Source organism: Desmodus rotundus, chromosome X (assembly GCF_022682495.2).
Source record: "Desmodus rotundus isolate HL8 chromosome X, HLdesRot8A.1, whole genome shotgun sequence".
NCBI classification, from domain to species: Eukaryota; Metazoa; Chordata; class Mammalia; order Chiroptera; family Phyllostomidae; genus Desmodus; species Desmodus rotundus.
Genome location: NC_071400.1, coordinates 53007064 through 53022841, shown reverse-complemented (window position 1 = coordinate 53022841; position 15778 = coordinate 53007064). Strand labels below are relative to the sequence as shown.

Below are 15778 nucleotides of genomic sequence, written 5' to 3'. Positions count from 1 at the left end.
TGGAAACAAACCTATGTTTCATCTATACAGATAAGGCTCTCAATCTCTCTCTCTCTCTCTCTCCCTCTCCCCAAACAAATTCATAAAATTAAAAGTTCACACACATGCACCTGTGGAACACACAGCCCACAGGGTGGAAAGGAAAGAAAGAGGTACACCCTATGCTGTCTGAATTTCATAGACACATCAGTGTAATATACAGTTAGAACACAAGATGCAGATATAGTATTTCTTTTTCTGTATACAAGACTACTTATTTATTTATTTATTTATTTATTTATTTCATTTCAGAAATATTTTATTCCCAAGAGAAATTTATTAAGTTAATTTGTTCTTTTCTTTTTTTTAAATCTATTTATTTGTTAAATCTTAAGGTATGCAGAGAGAAGATGGCGGCGAGATAGGTGGGAACAGAGTCCACTTCCCCTCAACGCCAGGGAAATACCTAGCTGATCTGAGGAGCAGAGCGAACAGCCAACGGTATTCCAGCATATATGAAGATCGGAGACCAAAGATAGAGGACATTGAAAGACCAAACGGTAAGAAGAGTGCTTAAGGACAATCAGGTCCCTGGGACCAGCGCAGGGACCAGGGCAGCTGAAGCCCCGGCTAGGGCTCAGGGTCTGCTGCAGCATTCTTGGGAGGGAGCCAGGCTGGGCTGTGTGAGCAGCCAGGTGTTTGTTTGGACCAGAGGGGCTTGAATAGGAAGAATTTCTCAAAAAGGAAAAGAAAATAGAGGCACTAAGCTGCTAGTTAGAGAACTCTCATCAGCAGCCGTGGCCTCTGGCGCCCCTCCCCCCTCCACCCCTGGACTATGAACACGGAAAAGCAGCCCCAGCGCTCACCTGAAACCCGGCTGGCGCACACCCAGATTAGCGGACTGGGGGCCCACAACTGAAACTCCGGGTGAGCGCACGCACTGATAAGCGGCCCAGCTACCTGGGCGCCAGACCCAAAGTGCCCCAGTGGGTGCGTAACCCAATCAGTGGCCTGGGGCCAACACCTGAAACCCCGGCTGGGCGCCCACACCTGAAACCTTGGGTGGGTGCAAAAACGGATCAGTGGCTGGCTGCCCCAGTGCACACACCAAAATGGGAGATCGGCAGCCAACCCAGGCCCAAAACCCAGATGGGCCACACAACTCAGTCAAGGGCCTGGCTGCCTGCAGGCAACCACACCCAAAAGCACCTGTTCTGAAAAACTCCTACATAGCCCCTGTGCACAGAACCCTGCAGGGCCTACTGGCTCTCTAGGAGGAAGGCACAATGCCCAGCAGAGGGGAGTTGCAGGTCTAGGGGAGACTACATTCCCTGGAAAGACTCGACCCAGTAGGGGGCTGAAATACCCCATAGCAGCACCGAGAGCCCCTAGCATCTAAGACAGCAAAGAGCAAGAAGGTGGAATGTGAGTTGCCCCTAGTTGGTGTAACTCAAGGACACCACAGCTGGTGAACTAAAGGCCTAGTGGGGAGCAGAAGGACCCGGAGGAATTGGACTGGAGGCTGAACAACAGCAAAGAGTGTGGCTCAGGAAGGGAGAAAAGTGAAACCCATCCTTCCAACCACACCCTCCCATTCCACAGACAGGAAGACCAGCAGAACTAACCTGACCTGTTTAAAGCCAACAGAAGACTTTGTTTTTTTTCTCCTTTCCCCCTGAATGCCTTCTTCCTTTCTGTCCTTCTTTCTTTTTTTCACTCCTTCTTCCTTCCATCCTTTACCTTTTTTATTCCTTCTTCCTGCTATCTTTTATTTATTCTTTTAATTTTTGTTAAAATTCCTCCTTATCTTGCCTCCGATCTTTCTTTATTTCTTCTTCCTTCCTTCCGTTCCATTTCTATTCCCTTTTCCCTCCTTCCCTTCTTTCATTTTTTTTTTGCCCCCCCTTCTCTTTTTCCCACAGGTGAGACAAGAAAACCTGCAGTGCTGAAAAGACCAGAGTTAGACCGTGTTATACCCATAAACATCAGCACAAGACCAGTGAGCACAGGAGATTAAGGAGACAGCACCACTGAATCCCATTGGCATTTTACCATAGAAGTTCATACCATAAAACCAGGGAGTCAGAAAAGATCAATTTAAGAAGCAGAGGCTAACAAATAGAGTCTCACAAACAATGGGAAGACAAAGAAACAATCCCCAGATGAAAGGAAAGGAGGAAGCCTCAGAAAGAATGCTAACTGAAAAAGAGGCAGGTCAACCATAAGATACTGAGTTCAAATCAATGGTTATCAGGAAGCTCACTGAGCTCTCTGAGCTCACAGAGAACCACCATAAACCACAAGGAAACTACAATGAACTCATTGCAAACTATATCAACATGAAAAAGGAAATAGAAACTATCAACAAGGGCCAAGAGGAAATGAAGAATACAATTTCTGAATTGAAGAACACAGTAGAAGGAATGAAAGGCAGATTTGATGAAGCAGAGGATTGGATCAGCGAGCTGGAGGACAAAGTAGAAAAAAGCACCCAGAAAGAGCAAGAAAAGGAAAAGATGCTCAGAAAGAATGAAGAGGGAATAAGGGAAATTCAGGACAACATGAAACGTAACAATATCCGCATAATAGGAATAGCAGAAGGAGAAGAAGAAGAGCAAGGGATAGAACACCTGTTTCAAAAAGTAATGATGGAAAATTTCCCTAATCTGAGGAGAGAAAATGTCACCCAAATCCAGGAAACACAGAGAGTCCCAAGAAAGAGGAAACCAAAGAGGTCCACTGCAAGACACATAATAATTAAAATTGAAAATTCCAAGACAAAGAGAGGATCTTAAAGACAGCAAGGGAGAAAAAGGAAGTAACAGACAAGGGAGCCCCAATAAGGTTAGCAACTGGCTTCTCAATGGAAACACTCCAAGCCAGAAGAGAATGGCAAAACATATTCCAAGTAATGAGAACCAGAGGCCTGCAACCAAGACTACTTTACCCAGTAAGGCTCTCAATCAAGATACAAAGCCAAATAAAGAGTTTCCCAGACAAAAGAAGTCTAAAAGAATATACTTCCACCAAACCAGCTCTACAAGAGATGCTAAAGGGACTGCTTTAAGGAAAGGAAGGAAAAGAGAAAGACAGAGGAACACAGGTAGGAAATAATGGCAAGGAATAACTACCTATCGATAATAACCTTAAACATAAATGGATTAAATGCTCCAATCAAAAGACATAGAATAGCTGAAAGGATAAGAAAACATGGCCCACACATATGCTGCCTACAAGAGACCCATCTCAGGACAAAAGACTTACACAGACTGAAAGTGAAGGACTGGAAACAAATTTTCCAAGCAAACGGACAGGAAAAGAAAGCAGGGGTAGCAATACTCATATCAGACAAAATAGACTTACAAACAAGGGCCATAAAGAGAGACCCAGAAGGTCACTTCATAATACTCAAGGGAGGAATCCACCAAGAAGACATAAACATTGTCAATATCTAAGCACCCAACATAGGAGCACCCAAATACATAAAGAAAATCTTGGAGGACTTCAAGAAAGATATTGACAGCAACACAATTATAGTAGGGGACTTTAACACCTCACTGTCAAAAATGGACAGGTCTTCCAAACAAAATATGAACAAGGATAATGTGTCACTGAACAAAAACCTAGAGGAAATGGACTTAACAGATATATATAGAGCTTTTCATCCCAAAGAAGCAAAATACACATTCTTTTCAAGTGTACATGGAAATTTTTCAAAGATAGGCCACATGATAGGACACAAAGCAAGCTTCAACAAAGTCAAGAAAATTGAAATCATATCCAGCATTTTCTCTAACCACAAGGAACTGAAACTAGAAACCAACTCCAAAGGAAAAAACCCCAAACACTCAAAATCATGGAGACTGAGTAGCACGCTATTAAACAATGAATGGGTCAAGAACGAGATTAGGGAAGAAATCAAAAACTTTCTGGAAACAAATGAAAATGAACTCAAAACAACCCAAAACTTATGGGACACAGCAAAGGCAGTCCTGACAGGGAAGTTCATAGCAACACAGGCCTACCTTAAAAAGATAGAAACATTTCAAACAAACATCCTAACACTACACCTAGAAGAACTCAAGGAACAACAAAAAAGAGAGCCCAGAGCAAGCAGAAGGGAGGAAATAACCAAGATCACAGCAGAGTTAAATGACATAGAGACTAAAAGCACAATTCTAAGGATCAATGAATCCAGCAGCTGGTTCTTTGAAAAGATAAACAAAATCGACAAGTCTTTAAGTAGGCTCATCAAGAAACAAAGAGAGAGGATCCAAATAAACACAATTAGAAATGAAAGGGGAGAGATTACAACTGATACCACAGAAATACAAAGGATTATAAGAAATTACTACGAAGAACTGTGTGCCAAGAAATTTGAAAACCTAGGTGAAATGGACACATTTCTAGAAAAATATAATCTTCCAAAACTGAATGAAGAAGAAGCAGAAAACCTGAACAGACCAATCAGAGCAGACGAAATTGAAGCAGTCATCAAAAAACTCCCAACACACAAAAGCCCGGGACGAAGATGGTTTCACAGGAGAATTCTACAAAGCATTTAAGGAAGATCTAACCCCTATCCTTCAAAGACTATTCGAAAAAATCCAAACTGATGGAAGACTCCCACACTCTTTTTATGAAGCCAGCATCATCCTAATGCCAAGACTAGATATTGACACAACGAAGAAAGAAAACTTCAGGCCAATATCGCTGATGAACACAGATGCTAAATTTCTCAACAAAACATTGACAAACCGCGCCCAGCAATACATTAAAAAGATCATACACCATGGTCAAGGGGGATTCATCCCAGGGATGCAAGGATGGTACAATATTCACAAATCAATAAACATAAGACATCACATCAATAACTGTAAAGACAAAAATCACATGATCATATCAGTAGATGCGGAAAAAGCATTTGATAAGATACAGCACCCATTTCCGATAAAAACACTCAGCAAAGTGGGAATAAAGGGAGCATTCCTCAACATAATAAAGGCCATATATGAGAGACCTACAGCCAACATCATACTCAATGGACAAAAACTTAGAGCTTTCCCACTAAGATCAGGAACAAGACTAGGATGCCCTCTCTCACCACTCCTATTCAACATAGTGTTGGAAGTCCTAGCCACAGCAATCAGACAAGAAAAAGAAATAAAAGGCATCCAAATTGGAAAGGAGGAAATGAAACTGTCACTGTTTGCAGATGACATGATACTGCACATGGAAAATCCTGTAGACTCCACCAAAAAACTACTCGACCTAATAAATGAATTTGGCAAAACAGCCAAAGTCAATACTCAGAAATCAAAGGCATTCCTGTACACCAACAATGAAACTGCAGAAATAGAAATCAGGAAAAAAATCCCATTTGATATAGCAACAAGAAAAATAAATTACCAAGAATCAACCTAACCAAGGAGGTAAAAGACCTGTACTCAGAAAACTACACAACACTGAAGAAAGAAATTAAGGAAGACACAAAGAAATGGAAGCATGCACCATGCTCATGGATTGGAAGAATTAACATCATCAAAATGGCCATACTACCCAAAGCAATCTATAGATTCAATGCAATCCCTCCTACAGTACGCATGACATATTTCACAGATATAGATCAAACATTTCAGAAATTTATATGGAACCATAAACAACCCTGAGTAGATGCAGCAATTTTGAGGAAGAAGAACAAAGCAGGAGGGATCACAATACCTGATATCAAACTGTATTACAAGGCCACTGTAATCAAAACAGCCTGGTACTGGCATAAAAACAGGCACATAGACCAATGGAACAGAACAGAGAGCCCAGAAATAAACTGAAGTTTTTATGGTCAATTAATATTTGACAAAGGAGGCCGGAGCATAAAATGGAGCAAAAACAGCCTCTTCAACAGATGGTGTTGGGAGATCTGGACAGCTACGTGCAAAAAAATGAAACTCGATCACCAACTTACGCCATACACAAAAATAAACTCAAGATGGATAAAAGACTTAAATATAAGCCGTAACACCATAAAAGTCATTGAGGAAAACATTGGCAGGAAAAGCTCAGACATTGCACGCAGCAACATCCTCACAGACATGTCCCCTAAAGCAAGGGACATAAAGGAAAGAATAAACAAATGGGACCTCATCAAAATAAAAAGCTTCTGCATGGCTAAAGAAAACAGCACCAAATTACAAAGAGAACCAACAGTATGGGAAAACATATTTGCTAATGATACCTGGGACAAGGGTCTGATCTCAAAAATATATAATGAACTCACATGACTGCACTCCAGGAAGACAAACAACCCAATTGAAAAATGGGCAAAGGACTTGAACAGACACTTCTCCAAGGAAGACATACAGAGGGCCCAGAGACATATGAAAAGATGCTCAGCATCACTAGCCATCAGAACGATGCAAATTAAAACCACAATGAGGTACCATCTCACACCAGTCAGAGTGACCAACATAAAAAAATCCACAAACAAATGTTGGAGAGGATGCGGAGAAAAGGGAACCCTAGTGCACTGTTGGTGGGAATGCAGACTGGTGAGGCCACTGTGGAAAACAGTATGGAATTTCTTCAGAAAACTAAAAATGGAACTGCCCTTTGACCCAGCAATTCCGCTGCTGGGATTATACCCTAAGAACCCTGAAACACCAACCCAAAAGAACCTGTGCACCGCAATGTCCATAGCAGCACAATTTACAATAGCCAAGTACTGGAAGCAACCTAAGTGCCCATCAGCAAACGAGTAGATCCAAAAACTATGGTACATTTACACAATGGAATTCTACGCAGCAGAGAGAAAGAAGGAGCTTATACCCTTTGCAACAGCATGGATGGAACTGGAGAGCTTTATGTTAAGTGAAATAAGCCAGATGGTGAGGGACAAATACCATATGATCTCACCTTTAACTGGAACATAATAAATAGAAGAAAAAAGGAAACAAAATGTAATCAGAGACATTGAAGTTAAGAACAATCTCACAATAGCCAAGGGAGAGTGGGGTGGGGACAGTGGGGAGAGGGGATTACAGGAACTAGTATAAAGGACACATGGACAAAATCAAGGCAGAGGGTCAAGGTGGGGGAAGGAGGGGGGTTCAGCTGGGGTGGGGTGGAGGGATGGGGAGAAAAGGCATACAACTGTAATTGAATAACAATAAAAATTTAAAAAAAAATCTTAAGGTATGGAAAAAAATATTTATTTTTATTCAGTTACAATTGTCTGCATTTTGTCCCCTTCCCTCCACCCCACCCCAGCTAGTCCCACCTCCCTCCCCCACCTCTACCCTCCCCCTTGAAAGGACACAAGGACAGATACAGTATTTTCAATGTCTCTTCCAACTTTCATTCAAATGTCATGCTCTCCACCACACCCAGTACCATATATAGTCTTCCCATGTGTGACAAGCACAGTGGAGGCATCTCCTACTGGGCTTAAGGACACACCTCAATAATAGTCACCTATTTTCCTTTAGTGAAACAGGATTCTATCCATCTTCCTAATTTATGAAGTAAACAAACAAATAGGTAACACCCAAAGTGAGTAAAGAATTCAAGCAAAAAGATCTAACATAAAACAGGTACCAAATTAACATGCAGGAAATCACTACTATAATTTTGAACTATACTGGAAAGTTCAGGAAATTTATAGTAGGAACAGCATTAGTTACAGAAACTTCCTGTTGCATGGATGTGTCAGTGTGAATAATCAAGTAGATCTGGTTTATGTAATCATCTTTTTCATATTGGGTGTGGGAAAAGGGCACAAAATATCCTAATTTTAATATTCCAAGGGTTGTCTCCCCAGTAAGTCTTCATTAGCTCTGTATTTGTGTAACAAAGTAATTAAATCTACCAACATTTTAGAATAGGATGCCTTATTATACATTAAATTATAAACCTTGTCCAAATTATCAACTGACCTACATATAGGGCAAGGAACTTATTTAAAAGACACCTGTGAACTTCTGGCCAAAATGAAGGCGTAGGTAGACATGCTGTGCCTCCTCGCACAACGAAATAGGACAACATCAATTTTAAAAACAAAAAACAACCAGAACTGACAGAAAATCAAACTGTATGGAAGTCCGACAACCAAGGAGTTAAAGAAGAAACATTCATCCAAAACAGTAGGAGGGGTGGAGACACATAGCCAGGTGGAGAGGACTGACAGGAAGGCAGTGGCTGGCCAAGCAGATGAGGTGGTGGCTTTCAGACTGGGTGGTCCCACGTTCCCATGCATATAAACTGGGAGGAACAACTAGGGAATGAGATAGACCTCAAAACCCAAGGTTCCAGAAGAGGAAAAATAAAACCTCAAAGCCTCTGACTGAAAACACCTATGAGGGTTGAGGTGGCAGCGGAAGAAACTCCCAGCCTCACAGGACAGTTCCTTAGAGAGACCCACAGAGTCCTAGAATGTACACAAAGCCACCCACCAGGAAATCAGCACCAGAATGGCCCAATTTGATTGTGGGTAGCAGGGGAAGTGACTGAAAACCGGCAGAGAGCAGAGCAACCAGCACTGTTCCCTCTCAGACACCTCCCCCACATACAGTGTCACAAAGCAGGGATGTGGGTTGCCCCGCCCTGGTGAACACCTAAGGCTCTGCCCCTTACTATGTAACAGGCATGCTAAGAGAAGAAAAATGGCCCAAATGGAAGAACAGATCAAAGCTCCAGAAAAAATGCAACTAAGCAATGAAGAGATAGCCAACCTATCAGATGTGTAGTTCAAAACACTGGTAATCAGGATGCTCACAGAATTGGTTGAATGTGGTCGCAAATTAGAGGAAAAAATGAAGGATATGAAAAGTGAAATAAAGGAAAATGTACAGGGAACCAATAGTGACGGGAAGAAAACTGGGACTCAAATCAACAATTTGGAGCAGAAGGAAGAAAGAAACATTCAACCAGAACAGAATGAAGAAACAAGAATTCAAAAAAATGAGGAGAGGCTTAGGAACCTCCAGGATATCTTTCAATGTTCCAACATCCGAATCATAGGGGTGCCAGAAGGAGAACAGGAAGAACAACAAATTGAAAACTTATTTGAACAAATAATGAAGGAGAACTTCCCCAATCTGCTGAAGAAAATAGACTTCCAGGAAATCCAGGAAGCTCAGAGAGTCCCAAAAAAGTTGGACCCAAGGAAGGACACTCCAGGGCACATCATAATTGCATTAGCCAAGATCAAAGATAAGAAGAGAATCTTAAAAGCAGCAAGAGAAAAAGAGACAGTTACCTACAAAGGAGTTCCTATTAGACTATCAGTGGATTTCTCAAAAAGAAACCTTACAGGCAAGAAGGGGCTGGAAAGAAGTATTCAAAGTCATGAAAGGCAAGGACTACATCCAAGATTACTCTATCCAGCAAAGCTATCATTTGGAATGGAAGGGCAGATAAAGTGCTTCCCAGATAAGGTAAAGTTAAAGGAGTTCATATCACCCAGCCCTTATTTTTTTAAATACATTTATTGATTATACTATTACAGTTGTCCCATTTCCCCCCCCCCACTCCACTCCATCTTGCCCACCCCGTCCCTCCCACATTCCCCCCCTATAGTTCATGTCCATGGGTCATACTTATAAGTTCTTTGGCTTCTACATTTCCTACACTATTCTTACCCGCCCCCTGTCTATTTTCCACCTATCATCTATGCTACTTATTCTCTGTACCTTTCCCCCCCTCTCCCCCTCCCACTCCCCTATTGACAACCCTCCATGGGATCTCCATCTCTATGGTTCTGTTCCTGTTCTAGTTGTTTGCCTAGTTTGCTCTTGTTTTTGTTTTAGGTGTGGTCGTTAATAACTGTGAGTTTGCTGTCATTTTTACTGTTTATATTTTTTATCTTCTTTTTCTTAGGTAACTCCCTTTAACATTTCATATAATAAGGGCTTGGTGATGATTACTTCTTTAACTTGACTTTATCTGAGAAGCACTTTATCTGCCCTTCCATTCTAAATGATAGCTTTGCTGGATACAGTAATCTTGGATGTAGGTCCTTGCGTTTAATGTTGGGTAATGTAATTATGATGTGCCTTGGTGTGTTCCTCCTTGGGTCCAGCTTCTTTGGGACTCTCTGAGCTTCCTGGACTTCCTGGAAGTCTATTTCCTTTGCCATATCGGAGAAGTTCTCCTTCATTATTTGTTCAAATAAGTTTTCAATTTTTTTGTTCTTCCTCTTCTCCTTCTGGCACCCCTATAATTCAGATGTTGGAACCTTTCGAGATGTCCTGGAGGTTCCTAAGCCTCTCCTCATTTTTCCGAATTCTCGTTTCTTCATTCTTTTCTGGTTGGATGTTTCTTTCTTCCTTCTGCTCCAAATTGTTGATTTGAGTCCCAGTTTCCTTCCCATCACTATTGGTTCCCTGTACATTTTCCTTTGTTTCTCTTAGCATAGGCTTCATTTTTCATCTGGTTTTCGAACAGATTCAACCAATTCTGTGAGCGTCTTAATAACCAGTGTTTTGAACTGTGCATCTGATAGGTTGGCTATCTCTTCCTCGCTTAGTTGTATTTTTTCTGGAGCTTTGAAGTGTTCTGTCATTTGGGCCTTTTTTTTTTTTTTTTTTTTTTGTCTTGGCGTGTCTGTTACTTTAAGGGGCGGAGGCTTAGGTGTTCACTGGGGCTGGGTAACGCTGGTAGCAATGCTGTGATGCTGAATGTGGGGGAGGGGCCGAGAGGGAGGATTTGTGCCCGGTTCACTCTCCTCCGGATTTCAATCTTTCACTCCGATACCCACAATCAAACTGGGCCCCTCTGGTGCTGGTTCCCGAGTGGCTGGGCCTGTGCACGCCCTAGGCCCCTGCGGGTCTCTCCAACGACCTCTCCCATGAGGCTGGGAGTCTCTCCTGCTGCTGCCCCAGCCCCCACGTGCGTTTTCAATCAGAGGTTTGAGGCTTTATTTCCCCGAGCTGGAGCCCTGGGTTGCGAGGTCTGCTTTGCTCCCCGCCGTTAGTCCGGTTTATCTGTGCGCAAATATGGGGCTGCAGGGTGCTACCTGCTGCTCTGCCTGCCCCATTCTCCACCACTCTGAGTCCGGCCCTCTCAGTTTATCTGTGCGTGAATGTGGGGCCGCAGGGTCTGCCAGTCGTCAGACTGCCTGCGCCTTTCATCCCACACTCCGCCAGTCTCAGTCCCGCCACTGCCAGGCGAGTCCTTTCCGCCCCGGTGCCCGTCTCCGCCCCTCCTACTGGTCTGGATGCATGCCTCCTTCCCAGCCACTTGGTGTCAGACTTCCTTGCCGTTGGATTTTCCGTCAGTTCTGGTTGTGTGAGGAGGCGCAGTGTGTCTACCTACGCCGCCATCTTACCCAGCCCTTATTATATGAAATGGTAAAAGGACTCATCTAAGAAAAGGAAGATCAAAAATATGAACAGTAAAAGGACAACAAACTCACAGCTATCAACAACTGAACCTTAAAACAAAAACAAAAGCAAACTAAGCAAACAACTAGAACAGGAACAGAACCACAGAAATGGAGATCACATGGAGGGCTATCAGCGGGGGAGCAGGAGGGGGAAAGCAGGGGGGAAGGGTACAGAGAATAAGTAGCATAAATGGTAGGTAGAAAATAGACAGGGGGAGGGTAAGAATGGTATAGGAAATGTAGAAACCAAAGAACTTATAAGTATGACCCACGGACATGAACTACAGTGGGGGGGGGGGGGAGATGTGTGTGGGAGTGGGTATGCAGGGCGCAGGGGAATAAAGGGTGGGAAGTGGGACAAGTGTAATAGTATAATCAATAAAAATATTTTTTAAAAAGACACCTGTGGTGACTATAGTTCACTCTGTAAAAGGCACTATACTAGACGACATCAAGAAACATAAAGATTTATGAAACATGTCTTTCACACCCAAGGGGCTTGGAGTGTGTATCCATATATGTAATCGATTCCCTAACATGGGTATAACACCTCCACAATGCCCATCCTAAGGAGTACTAATGTTATTGCAAAGCACAGCTTGAACCAACTAAATTACAAATCATTACAATGCAATTTTAAGAGAAAAAGAAAAAATGGCATGAAAAGAAAATAAAGAAAATGAGAAAATACAAAAAGGAAACTATAAATAAGAAATGAGGCTGTCTCTGGTTTTCCTGTATAAAAAGTAAGAAATAAGAGATGTGAGCAAATATGGGCATGATCACATAATTTTTCACCACAACCCATCATCTTATTTCACTTCAGAACAGGAACCATCCTGTCATCTCCTTTGAGTCAGCTCTTGTACTATTCACACAGACAAAAATAACTGAGCAGTACATTCATTTTCCACAGTACACATTAAATGCATTAAGTATTGTATAATTCTTCATATGACAGAATACAAAGTTTACAAATACCATACTTTTAACACCAATTTCCAGGGCTACTATATCCTTTCACCATCAGCCTCTCCCCAAATTAAGCCCACCTAAAGAATAAAGCCATAAGTTAATCTCATAACATTCCTCAGTTACTTAAGGGGTGTAATTATAACTCTGATCACTGATAAATAAAAAAATAAAAGTGAGAATCAAATAATCAAACTATAATCAAAACATAAATTTTTTAAAAAAATCAAATTAATTATCAGCTTCAGCTTACTGCCATATATCCCAAACAAATTGTCATTTTTTCCTATTCAAACTTCAGATAAAACGTGTAATAGTTCTCAAAACTCGTTCAATGAAGGTCATTAAAAGTGGAATGATAGCATTAAATTATTTTACATTGCTCTGTCTTACTATTTATATTTATTAAGCTCTACAAAGGCTGTGATTTGTCTTCACCAATCTATCTCAAGCATTTAGAACAGTGCTTGGCACAGGGTAGACACTCAGTATCTATTAAATGAATTCATGGTAATGATGTTGCCTCCTAAAGGAACTAAACTTATTGTTATTTGCTACAGTGGTTTATTACATAACCAAGACCAAACATTTAGCACTTTTAATGCAAATAAAATAAATATAAAAGGCATCTACTCTTGTCCCACTGGATAACTCTACAAAATAGAATGATTTCTGAGAGCTGATCTGGCCAAAAAAAATGAGAAGTTATATCTTTCCAGTGACACCAAATCCATAATATTTTTCAGTTCAAATGATTTTTAAAAATTCTTCACTTTTAGAAAATAAAAGCATTTCTGAGAAAAGAAGTGGGGTGGAAAGTATAAAGAACTTTGAATTTTACCGTTCCCTAAAATTTGCTACACAAAAATGAAAGAAAAATCTCAGTTGTCAAGACATCACTGTCTTACCTTTCTAGACTTTAAAATTACTACTTTTTGACCTCATAAGGAATAGCCTAACCTTCAAAAGAAAGCCGTTTTAGCATTTCCTGCCTGCCTGCCCTAGTCCAAAATTAACCTTGTCAGTTTTTAGGATGACATAAAAATGCCTTTAAATGACTAATTCAGATGAAGTGGTAACATGAAGCCAAAGTTTATAAGACGCTGACTTCTACTTGTTACCAGATGTTGCCATCACTTCAAAGTGTTAAACTTGTTCATGAAGAGGTTCACATATGTTTGCATATGAAATATTTTCTGCCACTATTATTGTGGCAACATGTTCTCAGAGAAAAATTGTTGCCTCATTGTTTAATAAAGTAATAAAGTGTCCTTAAGATTGTCAATATTCACTTTAAGAAACATCAAGTACTCTGTTAGTTTCCTTCTTCCATGTAATTCTTGCAAGCACATATATACACTTTCAAAACACAACATAAAATAATACCATTTCATTGGGAGTGTGTCAGGAACAGCTCCACTTGAAGTTCTAGCTGAAAAATCAAAATTTGTGTGTGTGAATACTTTTGGAATTGCTTTTTTAGACAAGTAAATAGTCACTACCTTTACATGGTTTAGGGTTCCTTTGTCAGTAATAATTCAACAACTGCACTGTTTTCTACTTTTACCCATTCTTCTCTGGTTATGGTAACATCTTTGGTTATGTTGCATTAAGGTCTCATTAGCTTAATTTAAAAAAATCTAATCTCAAAAGATAATTTAATTCAACAACACATAATGGTCATTGTTAAGTTTGGCCCAACACAGAATCCTGAACATAATGTAGATTTCTCCTTAAGACTGACAGCAAAAATAATGTAGTGTCATATCCCCTTTCTATTCAAACAACAATGCCCATGTGGTGAGATAATGTGATGCCTATGTGATGAAATGAAGTGAGGTGAATGACAGAGGGACTGTGACATAGTGTTAGGCTACTTACTGTAAGGGTTACTTGAACCCAAGCACTGTAATAATCCTGAGATAGTTGGTATGATAAGTGACTAGCAGGTAGGGAGAATATCCTGCGTGGGTATGCTGGACAAAGGGATGATTCACGTCCCCTGGTGGGATGGAGTGGATGGTGCCATATTTCATCACGTTACTCAGAATGGTGCACAATTTAACACTTACGAATTGTTTATTTATAGAATTTTCCATTTAGTATTTTTAGATTTCAATTGACTGTGGGTAACTGAAACCACGAAAAGTAAAACTACAGTCGGGGTGGGTACTGTACAGCTAATAAAGTCACATTATAATTAATTCTGCCACAAATCAAATGGCTTTGTGGCCTTCACTTACTAAAAATCATATTGTTAACCAAAACTCATCCACCCAAGAGTAACTTCTTACCTTTCTCAGTTTATCCCTCTCCCGGGTACCATGTTATCTCAGAAAGTGGATAAAGCCATTATCATGGTTCTTTTGATGGGGCAGGCCATCCTTAGCTCACTGGCTCTAAGATTTCACTGTTTTGGAAAATGAGCTTTTAAAAGTCTCTCATTAACAAACAATTAGTGCTGGCGAGGATGTGGAAAAAAGGAAACCCAAGTGCATTGTTGGTGGGAATGCAGACTGGTGAAGCCACTGTGGAAAACAGGATGGAGTTTACTCAAAAAATTAAAAATGGAACTGACTTTTGACCCAGCAATCCTCCTTGTGTGAATATATTCTAAAAATCTCTAAACACCAACTCAAAAGAATGCATGCACCCCTATGTTCATAGTAACGTTATTTACAATAGCCAAAATGTGGAAGCAGCCCAAGTGCCTATCTGTAAATGAGTGGATAAAAAAGCTGTAGTACACTTTTACGCAATGGAATACTACTCAGCCACAAAAAGAAGGAAATTTTACCCTTGGCGACAGCATGGATGGAACTAGAGACTATATTATGAGAAGTGAAATAAGCCAATGGAACAGACTAATAGCTGTCAGAGGGGAGAGGAGAGGGGGGACTGGATGAAAAAAAGGTGAAGGCATTAGCCAAAGAACATATATGCATAACCCATAGACACAGACAACAGTGTGGTGACGGCCAGGGGGAAGGGGGGGTGAGGGCTGGGTGGAGGCTGGCAAATTTGGGGGAAATCAGGGACAATAGCGTCAACAATAAAATTAAAGGAAAACAATATTGTATATTTAAACAACCCTTGGAGGGAAAAAAGCAAGTCATTTATTAGATCAAATAAATATAAAAATACACATAACTTGTATGTGAAGAAACAAATTGAGATACCTGCTTATAATGAGTACCATTATACAGGGGTGAGCAAAAGTAGGTTTACAATTGTGAGAATGGGAAACACAGCTTATTCTTGTATTATTATTTATTAATTATTTTATTATTTTCCATATGAATAACTGTAAACCTACTTTATTAATCCATGTATTGCTTTCTCCCTTAAATTACGCTGTTTTCAATCACAGGATATATAGCTGTACATTTGCTGTAGCTGTGACTATTACCTAACAAAGTTAGGAGTAGCTGGAGAAGAAATAAATCA

At 40.7% G+C, this 15778-nt stretch overlaps 1 protein-coding gene across 7 annotated transcripts in view; it reads right to left on the bottom strand.

Annotated features, from left to right (window-relative positions):
- The window catches only part of PLS3 (plastin 3), a 107482-nt gene that overhangs the window by 69958 nt on the left and 21746 nt on the right, over positions 1-15778 (bottom strand). Inside the window, exon 2 of one of the 7 annotated variants that reach the window (XM_053917309.2) lies at positions 13718-13763. The exons of the other annotated variants lie outside the window; for them this stretch is intronic. The gene's annotated coding sequence lies outside the window, so the exon portion shown is untranslated. The remainder of the gene's footprint in view (positions 1-13717; positions 13764-15778) is intronic. 7 annotated transcript variants of the gene reach the window in all.